Source organism: Oncorhynchus mykiss, chromosome 18 (genome assembly GCF_013265735.2).
Source record: "Oncorhynchus mykiss isolate Arlee chromosome 18, USDA_OmykA_1.1, whole genome shotgun sequence".
Taxonomy (NCBI): Eukaryota; Metazoa; Chordata; class Actinopteri; order Salmoniformes; family Salmonidae; genus Oncorhynchus; species Oncorhynchus mykiss.
Window position 1 is genome coordinate 24,418,676 of NC_048582.1, and position 24,339 is coordinate 24,443,014.

The following is a 24,339-nucleotide window of genomic DNA, read 5'->3' on the forward strand; positions in this document are numbered from 1 at the left end:
GGTGACAACATTGCTCATATGCAGTTACTCCCAGCTCAATCCAACGAGATAGAGCTATGAAAGTGTGAGTCGTCAGCTTTCTCCTGCTCCCTACCATGACTGTGAGATCCCACTGGGCCCACACGAGTTGAATCAATGTTGTTTTCACGTCATTGCAAGGAAATTGCGCTGAACCAACGTGGAATAGACGTTGAATTGACGTCTGTCCCCGAGGAGCAGATGCTTTTCCGCTGTAGAAAGAGGAGCAGTATTTGCACTATAAGTGTTCAGTGAGGGGACCCCGAGACTTCAAAGCTACTCCGATGTGTAGAATACTTGGTAAACGTTTTGTAAATCATCCCCAAGTCTAGATAATTGCTGAGGATGTGGGTGAGAAGTTTGTTTTTGCAATAAGGATTCCTATGGTCTGCGACCCCCTTTACTCTGGTGCTCCTTTTATCATCTGTGAAGTGAGCACAAATAACGCTCGCTCTAAGACAGCCTGTTCACAAACATACTGTAACAAGTGTGAACCTCACATAGCAGAACAATGAGAGCAAATCCCAACGTTTCTGGAATATTGCATGTACACATTGAGCCCCATTGCCACAATTCACAGATATGGTTCTGCATGAGCTTTCTTGAGCCTGGGTAGATTTACAGTCTGTCATGGTTTTGGACCCCATTAAGATCCAAGGGTTAAGCTGAAGGCCTAACGTCTTAGTGCTAGGGTCAATATTTCTCGACAAATGGTTGGAAGAGTGCTTGAAATGCAAAGGTCGGGGGTCGCAACCCCGTTTGACCTCTCAACCAGCGGCCCTTTATGCATTTTACCTCTGGAGCGCCACCAGAATGGCCAAACATATGTCAAGGATAATTCAAGGTCAAATGGACCTGACCTGATAATCTACTTTGAAAGAGTCCAACTCCAGTCATTTACTGTGTTTAACCAGGCCTATATCTTCTGAGGATCTTCTGGACTTTATTGGACCTTTTAAATAGTGAACAAACTGTGAGCCAAGAGCCAGAAAAGATCTGCAAATATGCCCAAATCAACAGGCCCCTAGTTACTGGTTCAACAAACATGCAAGAAAATATCTTAAACATGGTCGACTTTGAACTTGACATAATGTTTCCTTCGCCTCCGAATTGATTGACAATCCCATTGAATGCAATTCTTTGGGACAAAGGCACACAACACAGAATTAAGGCCTAACAAAAGGCTTTAGACGATATTTTAACATCGTAAATTGACCTTGTCAGCCTGTTCACCTACCCCCACCTCTCTCTCTCCCTATTCTGTACCTCCCACCCTCTCCCCTTACCACAAGGTCGTCCCGAATTGGGGTCCAGAGCCAATGGGGACAGACATCCTTTATGTGTTCTTTAACGGTCCACTAAATGGGTTTGAGGTCAAGCGATTAGTCTCTCAGGTCAACCCTGGCACCTGCATGGTAACACCGAATACACAATAAGGGCAGTCTGCAAGGAGGCTGAATTTGGTACGTGTAAATGGCTGTAGGAGATGAATTGATAGATTTGAGAAACAGTCCTTGTTCTTTAAAGCTCCATTCAGCACTTCGATAAAAGGTTTTTGTGTAGAACCTTCCCGTAAAAGGAGAGAGAGGCTATCAGATTCTTGAGGTCAGCCACCATGGCTGAAGGGAAGTGAAGTTATTTCAAAAAGCCTCCCTGTCCATGGTCTCTGTTTCGTCCCTGTGACTGGAGATGGCTTTTAACAGCCGAGATTACAGTAGAGTGGCGGAGGAAGAATGCCCATCCTTTTATTCTCGCTCGTCTCCGCTTCAATTGCATGCAACTGCCTCCCCTCTCACCATGCTGAGCCCTTCATGCATGAGCTTGTCCGCTTTTCAATAGCCTTTTGTGTTAGTCGGGATTCAAACAAGATAGGTTGCCTGCTTTTGACTCCTCTGCTCTCTCTCTCCTAGGAGAAATATTTCACCTGTCACACAAAGAAGAATGTTTAGGATCACTTGCTACTGTAAAAATCCACGTTGGGATTTAAATGGAGGGAATCATTTTCAAAAAGTTTCATCCAAAAGGCTGACGTTGGCTTTCTTCAGACGATGTGTGTTTGTTGATGCCGTGATTTGCATAGGCTTCCAGGGAGCTCAGGGAGAGTGAAATTCTGATGTAAACCCATCGTCAACTTTAAACAGCGCCACAGTACACACAAAGCTGCCTTGAGAAGTACAGTCGTTTCCCTCATGTGTGGTGGGATTAGAATTGATTCGATTTAAAACCTTATCGTCGTTGTTCAGAGAGACGATAGGTCGTCAATCATCTAGATGCATAGATAATCCGTGTGACGTGAACCACCCAAACAGTAATGGACATTACGTCATCAATGTGAGACATCTCTCTACAGGATACAACTGTAGGCATGACCAAGATGGAGTACCTCCTTGACTATGATTGATGGAACTGTATATCTACCGAGTCCATTCCCAAGCCTCCGGTACTGCAGATCCTTTCTCCTCTGTGGTCTTAAGGCAGAGGCCTGGGACGGAGGGGACTGTTTGCTCTATAGGTCCTGGGACCTAATTAATAATGTTTGTTAGGCCCATTGTGAAGAGGGATAGTAAGGTCACTAACTCGAACAGCAAAAGGAATTTTAAAAAGCCTTGGAAATGCATAAATTATGTAAATATGTCTATTGCCTTAAATACGTATTGTTCCCCTCATTCAGAGGAATCTGTGAGAAACGAAGCACCCAGATCTCTATTGACTCCGCCTAAGGGTTTTAGATGAAAACCATGAGCACCATACATAAATGTTCATATAGGCTATATGGTCCCACATATTATATGTTAATTCATCTGTTCATGGACTCAATTCTTGACATCATTCTTTGAACATAAAACTTGTTTTCCTCCAACCACTACATAAAACTGTCTATAGTTGTGTTGATATTCATGGACATTTTGGATTTATGTGTATTGGAGGATAAAGCCAAAGCGGCCATTTTTGTTCTCTCCTTGATCAGTGTTCTATTGTGTTGTTCCTGCTGGCTGGTAGTTTGGCAAGCCAGACAGATATGGCAGTAGATCCATGGGTTAATGAGGACCAGACTACTGTGGAGATGCCAGGGCCCGGTGCCCAACACACACTGTGGTGAGGCCTCAGCCCCCCCCCCCACACCACCACACACACAACCCCAACACAACAAAGCACCAGGCCATCTTGTGGTTGACTACAATCGCTCAAGAGAAAGGATTTTGGATCAGTAAGTACCAAAAACGAAAAAGAGGATTGAAAGGGGGCGAGGGGGCGAGGGGGCAAGGAGCTGAAGGGTGTCCTGTGAGTTGTGATCTTTGTTCAGTTCCGAGGGGCTTATGTTCCTGGGCTTCTCTCCTAACAATCAGAGAGGGAGCGGTCTTCTACAAGCAGGGCCTCTCTCATCTCTCTGTCCACTCTAAGTTTCACCTCATTCTGGGAAGAATTACCATCATTGTAGATATAGCACCTCTTACAGATCCTGTACCAACCGATAGAGCTTGTAATGGACTAATCTGGACCTCCTCTCCCTTGGGAGTGAGGGAATTCCTAGAGGTTTAATTAAATGACTAGTTAATTGATTCCCGTATTGATGTTCTTGTTAGGAGGTGAAAAGCAAATACACAATGACGTGGCAACAGTCAGTTACAGACTTGGCTGGGGATTCCTGGTCTAAAAATGGAACAGAGAGGATGGTTGTCCCAATAGAACAAAGCACTAGGAAGGTAAACAATCAAAATATTTGCATTGGCGTTAATTAGCTAAAACCGAATGTCAGTGATTTGGATTTTACACTATAAGTAGTTATAACAAAATTACAGGGAATAATTTTCATTTCAGACCGGTTAGACAGTTTCTTGGACAAAGATCACCTTTGTTCCACACGTTTCCCTGAATTGAGCCCAAGTTTACCAGTAACTGCTAATGGCTGTGCTATGCATGGGGCTACGACAGTAGGTTTTAGTTTCATTGGATTGTTGTTAGTGTTGCTTTTTTACAGAGTGAGGATAGATCAAGCTTCAAAGCCCGTGTTCAATTACCAAGAAAACAGAGAAAGTCTTTGCAGTGTTTTTTGTTATGACTAACAGCTTTCAGAATATCATTATTTACATATTTTCACCATTTCGGATTAGTTCTGCCACCTTTAGCACATTCTCAAAGTTGTGTGAAAACTAACACTTCAGGGAATCAATTTTTTCTCCGGGTTAATGTCTTTCCTGTTCAGATCAGGGCTCTCTAACCTGTTCCTGGAGAGCTACCCTCCTGTAGGTTTTACCTCCAACCCTGTTCCTGGAGAGCTACCCTCCTGTAGGTTTTACCTCCAACCCTGTTCCTGGAGAGCTACCCTCCTGTAGGTTTTACCTCCAACCCTGTTCCTGGAGAGCTACCCTCCTGTAGGTTTTACCTCCAACCCTGTTCCTGGAGAGCTACCCTCCTGTAGGTTTTACCTCCAACCCTGTTCCTGGAGAGCTACCCTCCTGTAGGTTTTACCTCCAACCCTGTTCCTGGAGAGCTACCCTCCTGTAGGTTTTACCTCCAACCCTGTTCCTGGAAAGCTACCCTCCTGTAGGTTTTTGCTATAACCCCAGTTGTAACTAACCTATTCAGCTTACGAACTGGCTAATTATTAGAATTAGGTGCATTAGATTAGGGTGGAATGAAAACCATACAGGGTGGTAACTCAGCTCTCCAGGAATAGGGTTGGAGAGCCCTGGTTTAAATTACAGTCCACTATGTTTTAACTATCGCCTGTTAGTTTATGATTTTTGATTGGATTTCATAGAAAGGGACACATCAATGACGAGGTCCTTCCACTTCCTTGGGAAACCTCAAATGTAATTCAGAACTCAGTGGAATTTGACTCATTCCTTGAAAGAAATCATGAGTAACTACAGTATCACTGATATTGCCCAGCCATTCTTGATTCATTTTCCTTGAATGAAATTGACTCATTATTGAGTAATCTGATCAAAAAATATCTCACCATAAGGGCTGCAAATTTACGGTAACTCCCCCCCCCCCCCACCTTGTTGACCTTGACTTTTCCAACCATCGAAAACATTTCACTAAGAGCTCCCACCCCAAGGTCATTTCACTCAGATCTCCCACACCAAGGTAATTTCACTCAGAGCTCCCACCCCCAAGGTCATTTCACTAAGAGCTCCCACCCCAAGATAATTTCTCTAAGAGCTCCCACCCCAAGATCATTTCTCCAAGAGCTCCCACCCCAAGGTAATTTCACTAAGAGCTCCCACCCCAAGATAATTTAATTAAGAGCTCCCACCCCAAGATAATTTCTATAAGAGCTCCCACCACAAGATACTTTATCTGAGAGGTCCCACCCCAAGATCATTTCACTCAAAGCTCCCACCCCAAGGTAATTTCACTTAGAGCTCCCACCCGAAGATCATTTCACTAAGAGCTCCCACCCCAAGGTCATTTCACTAAGAGCTCCCACCCCAAGATAATTTAATTAAGAGCTCCCACCCCAAGGTCATTTCACTAAGAGCTCCCACCCCAAGGTAATTTCACTAAGAGCTCCCACCCCAAGATCATTTCATGAAGAGCTCCCACCCCAAGGTAATTTCACTAAAAGCTCCCACCCCAAGGTCATTTCACTCAGAGCTCCCACACCAAGGTCATTTCACTAAGAGCTCCCACCCCAAGGTAATTTCACGAAGAGCTCCCACCCCAAGGTCATTTCACTAAGAGCTCCCAGACCAAGGTCATTTAACCAAGAGCTCCACTCCAAGGTAATTTCACTAAGAGCTCCCACCCCAAGGTCATTTCACTAAGAGCTCCACCCCAAGGTAATTTCACTCAGATCTCCCACACCAAGGTAATTTCACTCAGAGCTCCCACCCCCAAGGTCATTTCACTAAGAGCTCCCACCCCAAGGTCATTTCACTAAGAGCTCCCACCTCAAGGTCATTTCACTAAGAGCTCCCACCCCAAGGTCATTTCACTAAGAGCTCCCACCCCAAGGTCATTTCACAATGGTCACTTTACTTGAGTTTTATTTCACCATTTAAAAAAATAAATAATTTGAGGCGTGGCTGGAACCCCTATTTTTTCTGGGACCACCACTTTTAAACTCACATTGACTTTATTGTATCAAGTCACGTCGATGTTCACACACAAAATGTGTAAATGAACAGCTTAGAAAAATATATTCCTTTTGTCCATCTCCTCATAAGGTCAGAAGATCTACTCATTCAGCCACTGAGAAGATAAGCCTGTCAATCGTAAATATGAGGAATGAAAGAAACTCCAATTGAAAGACAGTGTTTACGCTCTGCAGTGTACCAAATCAATGGAAAGACAGTGTTTACACTCTGCAGTGTACCAAATCAATGGAAAGACAGTGTTTACACTCTGCAGTGTACCAAATCAATGGAAAGACAGTGTTTACACTCTGCAGTGTACCAAATCAATGGAAAGACAGTGTTTACACTCTGCAGTGTACCAAATCAATGGAAAGACAGGATCAAAGACATTCTTAACTTCCTGCACTAAGCTACGGCCTGTATTATTGCATGGGCACCTGTGTAATAAAAGTATTGCAACCCAAATGACACTCTATTTACAATAGTGCACTACTTTTGACCAGGGCTCATAGGGCTCTGTGCAAAAGTAGTGTACTATATAGGGAATAGGGTACATTCAGTGGAGTGTGAGGGCCTTCCCTTCCCTCCTTCTGCCCTTCTATGAGCTGAGCTGTGCTGGGCATGCCATGCATGTGAACCCCAATGATCAAATATGGTATTGTCAACACCCCAGGGCTTATGAATGGGAACTGGACCAGAAAGGCAAAAACATTGGGAGGGTAGAGTGGGATGTAGTGGGGAGGGGCGTGTGTCGGGGTGGGTCGTTTCGGAGGGTTAGGGGGGGCTACCCTATGAACCCACCCAGGGACAATACAAGGATATAAAGGCACTCTGTTCCAAATACAGCACTGTGGGGAGGGCTCATGTTTGTCAGTTTAAAGGAACCAAAGGAGACTTTGTAACCTTGTCTACCTATTACAGAAATTATAAATGGAACCAGATTTTTTTTTAAATTGCAATACAAGAAATAGGAATTGACACATCATCTAATGATTTGTACCAATGCAGACTTTGCTGTTAGAAATCCCAGAGAATATCAACCTCCATGGGGGTGAATTCCACCCTCATTTCCAGTTAACGTGAACAGCTAGCCTAACCCAGCATGTGTGTTTGGGTACCGCAGCAGATGAGCGTTTTCGGAACGGAAGCATTAGCTAACAGGCGTGGAGAATGCATCTGATGGGTCCTGTCACATCCAGTCCTTTTCCTCTCTGCCCATCAGTCCAGTTGTGGTTAGTGGAATGGAGTGGGACTGACACAGATTGACTTGACATGGCAGGAGCCCGTGGCGAGGCTCGCCACACCACTGGCCCCTGGGCAGTTCCCCTTAATCTGAGGGCAGAGCCAGGGACAGGCACCATGAGGCGATGTGTGTAAAGATCCTTTAGGGCCTGCCTGTCACCCTGCCCAAACCTCTCTCTCTGTGTACACACACACACACACACACACACACACACACACACACACACACACACACACACACACACACACACACACACACACACACACACACGCACACATACAGACACAGATACAAATGCACACATGCACACACACCCTCCACCCCCATCCCCATGGGGTCCTAATCATGTCCCATCACTCTCCACTGTAGAGAAGTGTTCTAGAACTATTTATCAAATGAACTCCAATTCCATGCTATTCATTGCCCTGCTCTGCTGCAGTATGGGATGCAGAATGGCCATAAACCTTTATCAAGCCCCATTCAAGCTTAGATTGGGACAAGAGGTGGACAGCACTGCAGGTCTTCTCATCCACTAGTTGTCAGTGCTTGCATGGGCCTGGCTGGTAAGCATCAATTCTCTTTCTGTTGATTTTTCCATCAGAATGATGTATTACCTCTTGATTAGACCACCTCTACCTGTAAACTTCTTACACTTACGCCTACTCTTTACTATAGTGTATGAATGAAACAAATGGCAAAAATGAAACAAATTGTACATCTTCTTTGAAGAAGTTGAGGGGTAGCTGGGTGGTATCTGTTCATTTGTTTTAGTAGAGTCCTTCTTTTGTCTTGATAGCAGGCCCGTCTTATCCTATACTGTCAGAGACGCAGTAAAGAGAGAGATGCCGGCTGGGACAAGACCATGCTAAGCTGAGCTGTGCTTTCTGAAACACCTGGTTAATGTGGGGTCTTTAGGAAACGTATCGTGGTTCCTACGGGACATGCACTGTAGCACGTTAATGCCTGATTGGCAAGTGTTTAAGTTTACAATTTGCGTCACCACTGTGTCAGTGGGGACTTTGTAAAGGAATACCCTTTACGTAATACTGTGGTTTGAAACTTGCAGCATTCACTGTGGTCTTACACCACAATGAATGTGTACAGTGTTCCATATGATTGACTGTACAATCTTAGAGAAAAGGCTTCCAAAAGGGTTCTTCAGGTGTCCCCATAGGAGAACCCTTTTTGGTTCCAGGTAGAACCCTTTTGGATTCCATGTAGAACCCTTTTGGATTCCAGGAGTTCTACCTGGAACCAAAAAAGGTTCTTCAAAGGGTTCTCCTGTGGGGACAGCCGAAGAACCCTTTTAGGTTCTAGATAGTATTTTTTAGGTTCTAGATAGTATTTCTTTACACGAAGAGTGTAGGCTACACTATCATTTGTATCATTTGTTGATTGTGCCGCGGGAATAAAGGGTTGAATTTGTTTCTGGTACTTTCCCTGTCTATGTCCTCACAGAGCTCAGGTAGTTGAAAGTAATCTCCTTGCACCATTCACAATGAATTGGAATTGATTTCCCCCTGGGGGTCTTAGCAATGACCTTTAAATGATTGTCCAGCCTTATTTTGAAAAGTACCCATATCTATGGAGTCAGAACAAAATAGCTGCATAGCTCAATAAAGAAGCCTAGATTTAACATTTAACCCACTTAGCCATAGCGAGAAGTTTCCATGGTTTAACCTGATTCTGAGTTGATGGTTATAATAGGAAACTATTTTGGGGAGTAGTGAAGCTGCTTTATTCTGGACTCCTGGTGACCCTCCTGCCTGCCTGTTCAGCCCGAGGTGTCCAATAACCCAATTTGAGTTGACTTTGCTTGTCCATGGAGAGAGGTGGCCTGGGGTTATGGAATGGGATAATTCAAGGAACACAATGAAGTCAAAGATAGAGCGCACACTCTCTCACACACACACACACACACACACACACACACACACACACACACACACACACACACACACACACACACACACACACACACACATACATGTACACACACATACATGTACACACACACACACACACACACACACACACACTCACACACACACACACACACACACACACACACACACACACACTCACACACACACACATACATGTACACACATGTACACACACACACACACACATACATGTACACACACACACGTACACACACACACACACTCACGTGCAATGTTTGAGTGAGCTAATTCGTTTCATTTTAGGGGCTGCATTGCAATCACAACATTTACAGTAGTTGATGATCAATATGGAGTATATCTCTACTCTACTTCGCTCTACCTAGACGATACATTCTCTCGTTGAATTTTGTCTATTATCTCAATACAGTTTTATAATATTCATTATTATGAAAATTGTGTAGTTGAGCATCTGAACTACACTTTACTGTTCAGTTGAATTATTCAACTTGAGCCTTGGCAATGCATGAGTCATTCTTCACTTACGGACAAAAACGTATTTGTTGACTATGAATCAGAGAACATGGATGAAATGTAAATTAATTAAACCAGCTCCCTGCTGACTCCTGATTATCAGACCAAATGGTGCGTTAATTGCATTAAACAGGGCAATTAGTGTAAACAGTTATGAGAAACCTATTCATCCCTCGCTCACAGCAGATTGAAACACATTTCTTCTCCGATCAACTAGTATTTATGAAATTAACGAAACATTCTCAAACGAGTGAGAATGTTCAGAAGATTGATGTGTGTATAGTAATTATATTGTGTCATTTCCTCTCGAATGTCATGAACAATAAACGATATTATTCATAAAAGTTGCGTGAAAAAATAAATACTAATGTCAGGGGTTCCCTTTTACACGTGACGTGATTCACTTTATTGATTCATAAACTGGAAGAAAATCTGAGATCCACTTGAATACTACGTTACAACTATTCCACGCTCCATCCCTAAGTGATTTCGCCCCGATATATATTTTTGTCAATATTGATTGATATCTTCATTAATTGCCAGGCGGCGTCGGACCAGGTGCTGCGTGTGTGGAGCGCGGGGATACAGTGTGCTGTGAACGTCATGCCATATTAAGAGCCGGGCCCGACGGCCTCGGAGCGAGCAGTAAGCCATTGTTGGACTTGGCAACAGCTTATAGCTCCTGGGGTTTGTGCCATAAAAGGGCTTTCTGTTAGTGGCCCGAGTGCTTATTGTAGAAAAATTGTCCCTGGGAATAATTAGCATAGAAGAATGCAAAATGCATAATGTTAGGCAATTGACAGCTGCTTAGCTGAAACAAAGGGCTGTAAAATGGCTTTTGGTGTGAGCAGCACTTCTCATGGAAATGAACCATTGCCTGCCTTTTGGGGGCAAAGGGATATATCTATGTGGTTATGCTAATTGTGTACTCATTCATATATCTGATTAATTATTAGTGTATTTAGTTACGTATTCATTTGTATTCAAATGGTACGTGTAGGCTAGATTGTCCTCTCTCTCTTTGTCTCTCTCTCCTACTTTGTCTCTCTTTGTCTCTCTCTTTGTCTCTCTCTTTGTCTCTCTCTCGCTCTCTCGCTCTCTCTCTCTCTCTCTCTCTCTCTCTCTCTCTCTCTCTCTCTCTTTCCCTCTATTTTTCTCTCTCGCTCCATCTTGTGTTAAGTGAATGTCATTTAGGGACAAGCATGCAGAAATGTCACATAGAAAACTACTGTTGAATTTAAGAAAAAGTTTAAATAGTTTATGATTATTTTAGGATCCACAAGATTCCTGGTGTCTACGCAGCAGGCTGGCAACTCACATCCCAACATAACCTAAGCAGAATAACATCCTCCAAAAGAACTACCTTGTTGAGATAACTAGAAACAAGTTAACACATTCTTGCCTGAATACTTCTGGAATGGGGTTAGTTGAGTCCTTGTGGTCCTCAAAAGGTTGGGGTTGTGGGATAGAGCACACATTTAAGTAATGTAATGTGCTAACAGCATGTATTCATAGAGGGAGGATTCCAGAAGGTTGTGTGATTCCAGAATGATGTAGGCTATGGAAAGGACTGACATTATCTCCAACATTCCAGACAGGGACGGTGCCCTGTGTTTAGTATGCTAATTCTCTCTCTAATTCAGCTTTGGGCGCAGAAACCAAAAAGTGAGCAGTGCCAGAGGCATTGGGGGCACGTGCCCCTCAAATTTGTCCTTATATATATATACAGTGCCTTGCGAAAGTATTCGGCCCCCTTGAACTTTGAGACCTTTTGCCACATTTCAGGCTTCAAACATAAAGATATAAAACTGTATTTTTTTGTGAAGAATCAACAACAAGTGGGACACAATCATGAAGTGGAATGACATTTATTGGATATTTCAAACTTTTTTAACAAATCAAAAACTGAAAAATTGGGCGTGCAAAATTATTCAGCCCCTTTACTTTCAGTGCAGCAAACTCTCTCCAGAAGTTCAGTGAGGATCTCTGAATGATCCAATGTTGACCTAAATGACTAATGGTGATAAATACAATCCACCTGTGTGTAATCAAGTCTCCGTATAAATGCACCTGCACTGTGATAGTCTCAGAGGTCCGTTAAAAGCGCAGAGAGCATCATGAAGAACAAGGAACACACCAGGCAGGTCCGAGATACTGTTGTGAAGAAGTTTAAAGCCGGATTTGGATACAAAAAGATTTCCCAAGCTTGAAACATCCCAAAGAGCACTGTGCAAGCAATATTATTGAAATGGAAGGAGTATCAGACCACTGCAAATCTACCAAGACCTGGCCGTCCCTCTAAACTTTCAGCTCATACAAGGAGAAGACTGATCAGAGATGCAGCCAAGAGGCCCATGATCACTCTGGATGAACTGCAGAGATCTACAGCTGAGGTGGGAGACTCTGTCCATAGGACAACAATCAGTCGTATATTGCACAAATCTGGCCTTTATGGAAGAGTGGCAAGAAGAAAGCCATTTCTTAAAGATATCCATAAAAAGTGTCGTTTAAAGTTTGCCACAAGCCACCTGGGAGACACACCAAACATGTGGAAGAAGGTGCTCTGGTCAGATGAAACCAAAATTGAACTTTTTGGCAACAATGCAAAACGTTATGTTTGGCGTAAAAGCAACACAGCTGAACACACCATCCCCACTGTCAAACATGGTGGTGGCAGCATCATGGTTTGGGCCTGCTTTTCTTCAGCAGGGACAGGGAAGATGGTTAAAATTGATGGGAAGATGGATGGAGCCAAATACAGGACCATTCTGGAAGAAAACCTGATGGAGTCTGCAAAACACCTGAGACTGGGATGGAGATTTGTCTTCCAACAAGACAATGATCCAAAACATAAAGCAAAATCTACAATGGAATGGTTCAAAAATAAACATATCCAGGTGTTAGAATGGCCAAGTCAAAGTCCAGACCTGAATCCAATCGAGAATCTGTGGAAAGAACTGAAAACTGCTGTTCACAAATGCTCTCCATCCAACCTCACTGAGCTCGAGCTGTTTTGCAAGGAGGAATGGGAAAACATTTCAGTCTCTCGATGTGCAAAACTGATAGAGACATACCCCAAGCGACTTACAGCTGTAATCGCAGCAAAAGGTGGCGCTACAAAGTATTAACTTAAAGGGGCTGAATAATTTTGCACGCCCAATTTTTCAGTTTTTGATTTGTTAAAAAAGTTTGAAATATCCAATAAATGTCATTCCACTTCATGATTGTGTCCCACTTGTTGTTGATTCTTCACAAAAAAATACAGTTTTATATCTTTATGTTTGAAGCCTGAAATGTGGCAAAAGGTCGCAAAGTTCAAGGGGGCCGAATACTTTCGCAAGGCACTGTATATATATAGTTGATGTCGGAAGTTTACATACACTTAGGTTGGAGTCATTAAAACACATTTTTCAACCACTCCACAAATTTCTTGGTAACAAACTATAGTTTTGGCAAGTCAGTTAGGACATCTACTTTGTGCATGACACAAGTCATTTTTCCAACAATTGTTTATAGACAAATTATTTAACTTATAATTCACTGTATCACAATTCCAGTGGGTCAGAAGTTTACATACACTAAGTTGACTGTGCCTTTAAACAGCTTGGAAAATTCCAGAAAATGAAGTCAATGCTTTAGAAACATCTGATAGGCTAATTGACATAATTTGATTCAATTGGATGTGTACCTGTGGATGTATTTCAAGGCCTACCTTCAAACTCAGTGCTTCTTGATTGACATCATGGGAAAATCAAAATAAATCAACCAGGACCTCAGAAACACAATTGGAGACCTCCACAAGTCTGGTTCATCCATGGGACCAATTTCCAAATGCCTGAATGTACCACGTTCATCTGTACAAACAATAGTACACAAGTATAAACACCATGGGACCACGCAACCGTCATACCGCTCAGAGATGAATGTACTTTGGTGCGAAAAGTGCAAATCAATCCCAAATCAACAGCAAAGGACCTTGTGAATATCCTGGAGGAAACAAGTACAACAGGGTCTATATCCACAGTAAAACGAGTCCTATATCGACATAACCTGAAAGGCCGTTCAGCAAGGAAAAAGCCACTGCTCAAAAACCGCCACAAAAAAGCCAGACTACGGTTTGTAACTGCACATGGGGACAAAGATCGTACTTTTTGGAGAAATGTCCTCTGGTCTGATGAAACAAAAATAGAACTGTTTGGCCATAATGACCATCATTATGTTTGGAGGAAAAAGGGGGAGGCTTGCAAGCCGAAGAACATCATCCCAACTGTGAAGCACAGGGGTGGCAGCATCATGTTGAGGGTGTGCTTTGTTGCAGGAGGGACTGGTGCACTTCACAAAATAGATGGCATCACGAGGAAGGAAAATTATGTGGCTACAATCGAGCAACATCTCAAGACATCAGGAAGTTAAAGCTTGGTCGCAAATGAGTCTTCCAAATGGACAATGACCCCAAGCACACTTCCAAAATTGTGGCAAAATGGTTTAAGGACAACAAATTCAAGCTATTGGAGTGGCCATCACAAAGCCCTGACCTCAATCCAATAGAACATTTATGGGCAGAACTGAAAAAGTGTGTGTGAGCAAGGAGGCCTACAAACCTGACTCAGTTACACCAGCTCTGTCAGGAGGAATAGGCAAAAATTCACCCAACTTATTGTGGGAAGCTTGTGGAAGGCTACCCGAAATGTTTGACCCAAGTTAAACAATTTAAAGGCAATGCTACCAAATACTGATTGAGTGTATGTAAACTTCTTACCCATTGGGAATGTGATGAAAGAAATAAAAGCTGAAATAAATCATTCTCTCTCCTATTATTCTGACATTTCACATTCTTAAAATAATGTGGTGATCCTAACTGACCTAGGACAGGGAATTTTTACTAGGATTAAATGTCAGGAATTGTGAAAAACTGAGTTGAAATATTTTTGGCTAAGGTGTATGTAAACCTCCGACTTCAACTGTATATATAATATAACATAAAATGTAAAAATGTTTGTTGATATTTCTGTGTAATACTACTAGCCGTTTAGCCATTTTATGTGGTTTGCTTTAGCTAGTCCAGATAGGTTCCCAATCTCCCAACCTCATAACTAGGTACCAAGAAGCCATTTCAGGCTATCAATCAAGTTAGAGTAGCTAGCTTGTCTAACAATCTTAGCTGGCAGGCCTGCTGGCAAGGTTGGTAGACTGTAGAAAAGCAAGCAATTACTTAATGTACTGAATAAGACTAACATTCCTTTCAATCTTTTACCCAGATTTTAGCAGAGAAGCATATTAAGTTTATTTTCAAAAATAACCACCAGTCAGGAGGATACAGACAGCTCAAGAGGTATGCTAAGATATGCAAAATAATAAACATATTTTTGACATAGAATCAAGCATAATGATTATGGTTCTAGATTGCAGGAAAAAGCTGTTTCAGTTGTTTGAAAAATGCAAAATTCTACAACTTCGACCCCCCCAGCTATCCTCATGTACTTTGTGCCCCCTCAGATTTTCAGGGTGCGTGACGCCCATGAGCAGTGCTTCTGTGATTGTGAAGAGATCAGGTTTCAGCGGCTGTATAGGGCTAATTACTGGCAGATGAATCATCACAGAGGACACGTGGACTGACTGACTGACTGACTTACCGACTGACTGACGGACGGACGGATGGACTAACTGACTGACTGGCTGGCTGGCTGGTTGACGGAACGAGTAACTGACTGACTGACCACCTGGCTGGTTGGCTGACTTGTTCACTGACTGACTTACTATCTCACTAACGGACGTATGGACAGACTGATTGTCTGTCTGTCTGACTTGCTAATTGGCTGACAGACTGATTGGTTGACTGACTAGCTGACTGACTGACAGGCTGACTGGCAGGATGACTGGCCGAGGCCAGAGGATGAAACACAAAACTCAAAGCTGTCACTATGAGCTATCTTCAAGAAGACAGGTCCCACCTTCCCTTCACTCCACTGCAGTGCTCTTTCTAGGTTCAGATGTTTGAGTTTGGTTTTCAAGTCACAAACTTGATAGAATGCAGAAGCACGCAGAGAGATCCTATAAATTACACCTCTGGATTCTATGTGTAATCATATTGAAGCGTGTACTGTATATAATATGATGCTCCAGACTGCATGCTTCTACCTCCTTTAAACGTGTATGTAAAGCATAATTACACCCTGGGAAAGTGATTGCGTCATGCGAAGTTCATAAAGGATTGGAGAAATGACAGAGATTCACTGAAATGGATCTCGTACGTTACTCCAGACCTTAACATGTATGGATGGCACTGTAGCCTCTAATTCCAGTCATGTTGATGGCCTATATAAACACGTTGGAACCAATGCATCATTTGGTGGGGAGACATACTTTATCTCTCTCATATCTTAAACAAATTCACATTGAACGCTAACTTCCTAAAAATCATTGTCCTTCAAATCCCAGTTTAGTCTTCAATCAGGGAGAATCACTGTTAACATTGTGCCAAAATAACAACTTCCACCACAATGTCTCTGTGTTCACTTTAGAGATGTCCGTCAGAAGGCTGTAGAGATAGGCAGCAGTGATTTCCCTGCTCTCTGCTTCACACTCTTTGAAAGTTGAACTGGCGCAGCAGCAGCACGCCCATTCTCCCATTGTTCCCAGAGCAGAGGGCCAGGCGCTTGGTATTCCCAGCACAGGCCGACCGCGCCAAACTTCGGCCCGGAGGAGGATAGTTAATGCATTAGGAATCCAGCCTAGTGCCACTGGTTCTCTCGCTGAGCTTTCCAACCCAATCTTGGTCTGGGGTGTATGCCGTTCCTCCTCCTTCCTCCTCCCCAGCCCATTCCTTTGGACTGTCATGTACATCCTCACCAGAGGAGTAGAGCTCGTTTGATTTATTTTGAGTTATGGCTGTGTAACTCATTCACGTATATTATTTCAACTGCTGTCCCCGTGTACTGCAAGTCCACTCCACCCCAACACGAAACCAGAAGGTCCCCTCATTCGGGTGTTGCAGCAGCAGATTCAGACTTCTCCTGAAACATTTGAGTTATGGGCCGCGCTGTGTAATATTTGATCCACTGTCATTTAAAAATAGACATATATTTAACCTTTATTTAACTAGGCAAGTCAGTTAAGAACACATTCTTATTTTCAATGACGGCCAACCAAAAGGCAAAAGGCCTCCTGCGGGGACGGGGGCCTGGGATTAAAAATAAAAGATAAATACAAAATAAATATAGGACAAAACACACATCACAACAAGAGAGACAACACAACACTATTTACAGAGAAACCTAAGACAGCAACATAGCAAGGCAGCAGCACATGACAACACAGCATGGTAGCAACACAACATAACAACAACATGGTAGAAGCACGACATGGTAACAGCACAAAACTTGGTACAAATATTATTGGGCACAGTCAACAGCACAAAGGGCAAGGAGGTAGAGACAACAATACATCACACAAAGCAGCCACAACTGTCAGTAAGAGTGTCCGTGATTGAGTCATTGACTGAAGAGATGAAGATAAAACTGTCCAGTATGAGTGTTTGTTGCAGATCGTTCCAGTCGCTAGCTGCAGCGAAATGAAAAGAGGAGCGACCCAGGATATGTGTGTGCTTTGGGGACCTTTAACCGATTGTGACTGGCAGAACAGGTGTTGTATGTGGAGGATGAGGGCTGCAGTAGGTACATCGGAAAGGAAAATACTGAAACCATTTGTCTTTTGTTCAGAAGTCACCCTAAATCATCAAAGACTTGAGAGAGGCCTCTCACCTGTTTTCTCATGAAACGATCCCTTTCATATCAGCAGTCCAGCTGGTTTCTGTACTCTCCTGGCTTGATTAGAAGGTATGAGAGGGAGAGAGAGGGAGAGAGAGGGAGATCCAGACCGATGGTGATTTATTTTCTTAACATGACATCTGTCTAAAGTGTTTTTTTTTCTGCAGTCTTTCGTCAGTCACTTCTGTACCCTGACCAACCAACCTCTCTCAGTTGTACTTCCAAAGTTGTTATTTCTCTCCGGGCTTCTTCCAGGCTGGGCTGGTGGTAGTGTGATGGACATTATTTGGCTACACTAGCGTTAGTTTGATAGACAGTGTTTGGCTCCACTTGTGGTGCTACCGTAGTAAATGATGGACAGGGTCATAGTGGGGGACAGTGGCTCAGTGTCCTGGGTTCTGCCCTTGGAGCACACAGACTGCAGACACTCTGTTCTGACCCCATGAGGGGTTACAGAACTCTAAGCCCCTTACAAATCTCTCAATTGTGCTCCTCAACATACACACAACAGACACGCACGCACGCACTCACACACACAAATACATACACAGGCCCCACATGATTGTTATCACGCCTCTCTCCCTAATAACACACACCCACCTTAAATCACCATCCATGTATTACATTCACCATACACTCACCATGCATTCGCCATACATTCACCATACATTCACCCTATAGATTTGACTATGGTGATCACATCTTTATGGGGTATCTATCCAATATCTAATATGAGAAGTGTGATTAGGAGAAGTAGGTGCCGGAAAGCTAGGCCCTGCTTGCGAGCGGAAGAGACGTGTCCACCCTCAGTTCCTAGAGGCTCCTTGCCAATATTTGCTCATGTTCCCTCAACTGAGATCTCAGCCCGGCTGAATGTTGTATGAACACAAGCTGCGAGTGATGTCATTCATTGAGCGGGGGACCCGGGGTTTGAATCCCAGTAATGAATTGTGAATGGGAACAGATTAGTTGCAGGCAGCAACTCCCTAGCTCCATAGCTCCCTAGCTGGCTTCTTGAACGGTTGCCATCTCTCCTGGGGAATGGTGTGTGGAGCCGGGCGCTCTTTATTCTACACTTGTTAGCACGTGCACTTACCAGGTCAGTCGGCAGTGAGTCAGACTGGAAACAAGGAAGGTTAATGAGTCCATGAGATGTTGGCTGAACTGTTTTGGGAGTCAAAACCACCATTGTGAGTGATGAGTTACGCAAATAGATATTGAATAAATAAGCTATGTGCCAGTATCGGGTTCGATTTATTGCAAAAGCAATATAAGCTAAGAGCAAAGTGGTTCATTGTGTCCATTGTCTTTAAATCTAGTCACCTACAGTATGTGCACATTTCTACATTTCTGTTGATCACAAGAAAGGTACTGTTTTAATGGCAAGCATTGAGTAATTTTCTAAATATTGTTTCTGTTTATGTCAAGTGTTCTCTGTAGTTTCTGTACAAATAACTACTGAAAGTCAAGAATATACCTGTACATCTTCAAAACAAATCAAATTAAATTGTTTATTTGTCACATACACATGGTTAACAGATGTTAATGTGAGTGTAGCGAAATGCTTGTGCTTCTAGTTCCGACAATGCAGTAATAACCAACGAGTAATCTAACCTAACAATTCCACAACTACTACCTTATACACACAAGTGTAAAGGGATAAAGAATATGTACATAAAGATATATGAATGAGTGATGGTACAGAACGGCATAGGCAAGATGCAGTAGATGGTATCGAGTACTGTATATACATATGAGATGAGTAATGTAGGGTATGTAAACATAAAAGTGGCATAGTTTAAAGTGGCTAGTGATACATGTATTACATAAAGATGGCAAGATGCAGTAGATGATAGAGTACAGTATAGACACCAGTTGTGCAAGTTCTCCCACTTAAAAAGATGAGAGAGGCCTGTAATTTTCATCACAGGTACACTTTACCTATGACAGACAAAATTAGAAAAAAAAATCCAGAAAATCACATTGTAGGATTTTGAATGAATTTATTTACAAATTATGGTGGAAAATAAGTATTTGGTCAATAACAAAAGTTGATCTCAATATTTTGTTATATACCCTTTGTTGGCAATGACAGAGGTCAAACGTTTTCTGTAAGTCTTCACGAGGTTTTCACACACTGTTGCTGGTATTTTGGCCCATTCCTCCATGCAGATCTCCTCTAGAGCAGTGATGTTTTGAGGCTGTTGCTGGGCAACACAGATTTTCAACTCCCTCCAAATATTTTCTATGGGGTTGAGATCTGGAGACTGGCTAGGCCACTCCAGGACCTTGAAGGAGGTTTTCACTCAAAATCTCATGATAAATGGCCCCATTCATTCTTTCCTTTACACGGATCAGTCGTCCTGGTCCCTTTGCAGAAAAACAGCCCCAAAGCATGATGTTTCCACCCCCATGCTTCACAGTAGGTATGGTGTTCTTTGGATGCAACTCAGCATTCTTTGTCCTCCAAACACGACGAGTTGAGTTTTTACCAAAAAGTTATATTTTGGTTTCATCTGACCATATGACATTCTCCCAATCTTCTTCTGGATCATCCAAATGCTCTCTAGCAAACTTCAGACGGGCCTGGACACGTACAGTGGGACACTTCTGGCATTGCAGGATTTGAGTCCCTGGCGGCGTAGTGTGTTACTGATGGTAGGCTTTGTTACATTGGTCCCAGCTCTCTGCAGGTCATTCACTAGGTCCCCCCGTGTGGTTCTGGGATTTTTGCTCACCGTTCTTGTGATCATTTTGACCCCACGGGGTGAGATCTTGCGTGGAGCCCCAGATCGAGAGAGATTATCAGTGGTCTTGTATGTCTTCCATTTCCTAATAATTGCTCCCACAGTTGATTTCTTCAAACCAAGCTGCTTACCTATTGCAGATTTAGTCTTCCCAGCCTGGTGCAGGTCTACAATTTTCTTTCTGGTGTCCTTTGACAGCTCTTTGGTCTTGACCATAGTGGAGTTTGGAGTGTGACTGTTTGAGGTTGTGGACAGGTGTCTTTTATACTGATAACAAGTTCAAACAGGTGCCATTAATACAGGTAACGAGTGGAGGACAGAGGACCCTCTTAAAGAGGAAGTTACAGGTCTGTGAGAGCCAGAAATCTTGCTTGTTTGTAGGTGACCAAATACTTATTTTCCACCATCATTTGCAAATAAATTCATTAAAAATCCTACAATGTGATTTTCTGGATTTTTTTTTCTCATTTTGTCTGTCATAGTTGAAGTGATGAAAATTACAGGCCTCTCTCATCTTTTTAAGTGGGAGAACTTGCACAATTGGTGGCTGACTAAATACTTTTTTGCCCCACTGTATGAGATGAGTAATGTAGGGTATGTAAACATTATATTAAGTGGCATTGTTTAAAGTGGCTAGTGATACATTTTTTACATCAATTTCCATCAATTTTCATTATTAAAGTGAGCCGGAGTTGAGTCACTGTGGCAGAGCCACTCAATGTTAGTGGTGGCTGTTTAACAGTCTGATGGCCTTGAGATAGAAGCTGTTTTTCAGTCTCTCGGTCCCAGCTTTGATGCACCTGTACTGACCTCGCCTTCTGGATGATAGCGGGTTGAACAGGCAGTGGCTCGGGTGGTTGTTGTCCTTCATGATCTTTATGGCCTTTCTGTGACATTGGGTGGTGTAGGTGTCCTGGAGGGCAGGTAGTTTGCCCCCGGTGATGCGTTGTGCAGACCTCACTACCCTCTGGAGAGCCTTACGGTTGTGGGCGGAGCAGTTGCCGTACCAGGCGGTGATACAGTCCGACAGGATGCTCTCGATTGTGCATCTGTAGAAGTTTGCGAGTGCTGTTAGTGACAAGCCGTATTTCTTCAGCCTCCTGAGGTTGAAGAGGCGCTGCTGCGCCTTCTTTACAATGCTGTCTGTGTGGGTGGACCGTTTCAGTTTGTCCGTGATGTGTACGCCGAGGAATTTAAAACTTACTACCCTCTCCACTACTGTCCCGTCGATGTGGATAGGGAGGTGCTCCCTCTGCTGTTTGCTGTAGTCCACAATCATCTCATTTGTTTTGTTGATGTTGAGTGTGAGGTTACTTTCCTGACACCACACTCCGAGGGCCCTCACCTCCTCCCTGTAGGCCGTCTCGTCGTTGTTGGTAATCAAGCCTACCACTGTAGTGTCTGTCTGTAGGCTGGAAGCAACAAAATGGAGTCGTGGTCAGCTTTTCCCGAAAGGAGGGCGGGGGAGGGCCTTATATGCGTCGCGGAAGTTAGAATAACAATGATCCAGGGTTTTACCAGCCCTGGTTGCTTTATATGGTTAAACTGCCTGATTTACCCTGAACGTATAAAACATGCTCTTTCCATGACAGACCAGGTGAATCCAGATGAAAGCTATGATCCCTTATTGATGTCACTTGTTAAATCAGTGTAGACGACGGGGAGCAGACACCTTAAAGAAGGATTTTTTATTTTTTTATTGAGACGTGGATCGTGTATGTGTGCCATTCAGAGGGTGAATAGCAGAGGGTGAATAGGCAATACAAAAGATTTAAGTGCCTTTTAACAGGGTATGCTAGTAGATGCCAGGCGCACCGGTTTGTGTCAAGAACTGCAACGCTGCTGGGTTTTTCACGCTCAATAGTTTCCTGTGTGTATCAAGAATGGTCCACCACCCAAAGCACATCCAACCAACTTGACGCAACTGTGGGAAGCATTGGAGTCCATTAATTGAGGCTGTTCTGAAGGGGGTGTAGAGAATCATTGTATCATGTAAACCGCTGTGAAATATCTTTACCATAATCCTAAATATTGTATTTTCAGGTTTTTGAAGCTGGTGTACAAAACCGAAAGTAAAAGACGAAAAAACTAAACTTAAGAAGCATAGAAATAGCGCACAGAGAACAGATCTATCGCTTCTTAGACTTGCTTTCAATGAGAATGACAGATCTATAACATGCATTTCTATATGACTTTGATCGGGTCTGCCCAAAATGCAGCTTTAAGTCATCGTAGTAAACAACTTAGTGACTCAGCTTAAAGAAATATGGCATAGTAAGTCCTCTTTCTTTAGGAACAAAAAGCGTGGCTTTAAAGCAAACATTCCAACATGAAATCCACCTAAGACCATAATAGCATTTTGGTATTCCCACACTAGTTTCTTTAAGCCCCGTTAATCATCTGCGTTGTACAATCTTTTTGGCGACTGCGTTCTTAACTGGTGAAGTCACTAATACCAGCAGATTAGTGGATTGCTTGTGAGGCTGTGACCCTAAAATAGCATGGCTGGTCTGCAGCTGACCCATAATAAACATACATCAGATTGGCCTATTGGTTGAGCTGCTTTACCCTCCAGAGTGTGTATGGATTTCCATAGAGGCCATGCAACCTCGATGCACACAACGCGTCTTTCTGTTTTTCACGGAAGCATACCATTACCAATAATTAGGAATGTGGAGTTAGTTAATCATCAGGTGGTAGAGCCAAATTCCAGTACTCTTTCACACTGACAGGTCCTCGTAGGTCCCTGGGCCCCGGACTGGTACCCAACAACGACCCTGTGTGTGTGTGTGTGTGTGCGTGTGTGTGTGTGTGTGTGTGTGTGTGTGTGTGTGTGTGTGTGTGTGTGTGTGTGTGTGTGTGTGTGTGTGTGTGTGTGTGTGTGTGCGCGTGTGCATGTGTCTGTGTGCTCCTATTCCCTATAGCCCCTTACATACATCAGCCAGACAGACTCTGCAAGACACAGTAATTGCTCCCTCTAAACGTTGAGGCAATCAGCAACTCAATCAGGCCCCAGCGTTACTGCGTAGTACAATGGGAACTGCACTACTCAACACAGGAGGAGCACTCTGGGGGCCCCCCAAATCTCTGGAACTAATGACTGTGAATATGTGGCCCAGAAGTATGTGCCCTAAAGAGATGCAGCAAGCTAAGCAGAAATATGGGGACTTGGAGGCAGGCAGGCAACACCCTATAGAAAAAGAGAAAATCACCCAGAAATGCACTTGTTGGAAATATTAACCCCTCACGCCCCACCTAGCTACCCTGGGACTCCAGGAGCGTGCTGGAACCTGCCTGGGTAGAAGCCTGTGTGTACATGGAACAGTGCAGATCTGTGTCTCCTATAGGCCCTCTCAGCCAGTTAATGTTCTTCCTTCTGCCAACGGAACACTGCAAATCCCTCTGCCAACGGAACACTGCAAATCCCTCTGCCAACGGAACACTGCAAATCCCTCTGCCAACGGAACACTGCAAATGGTTCTGAGGGATTCTAGAGCTTCTAGAGATGCCACACTGATACTGCACGTATGTATTCTTAAATAATATAGATGTCAGGGTGAAGACGTCTGCTGTGAGCTAATTTGACAGAGTTATAGGTTTTAGGGTGCTTTTGACACCTCTTTGGTCTATCACTAAAATGGTAGTCCTACAAAACTTGACCAGAAGATACTGGAAAGGGCAATTAAGGCCCACTGTTATGTACTCAACATACTATGTGCGCTGACTTAGATCTCCCTATAAACAGTATAACAAATATATATTGGAGATCTTCTAGTAAAGCTAAGGTATAAGTGAATGTATTCGTCTTTACGAACTAATGAAATGCAAGTCATCAGTCCAATCCTTGCAGAAAGAAACATTCTTGGTATGCCTCGTCTCTCTTCTCTGCGACCTAGAAAAGAGGATCAGCTTCTGCCTTCGTCAGGGAGAAAAATATCCGCTACTTCACAGTATTTTTTTGGAATTGCTCTCGTTATTTAAGGTTACTGATCTACTGTGAGAGATGTGTCACAGCGTAGCGTACTGCATTATCGAAATCTT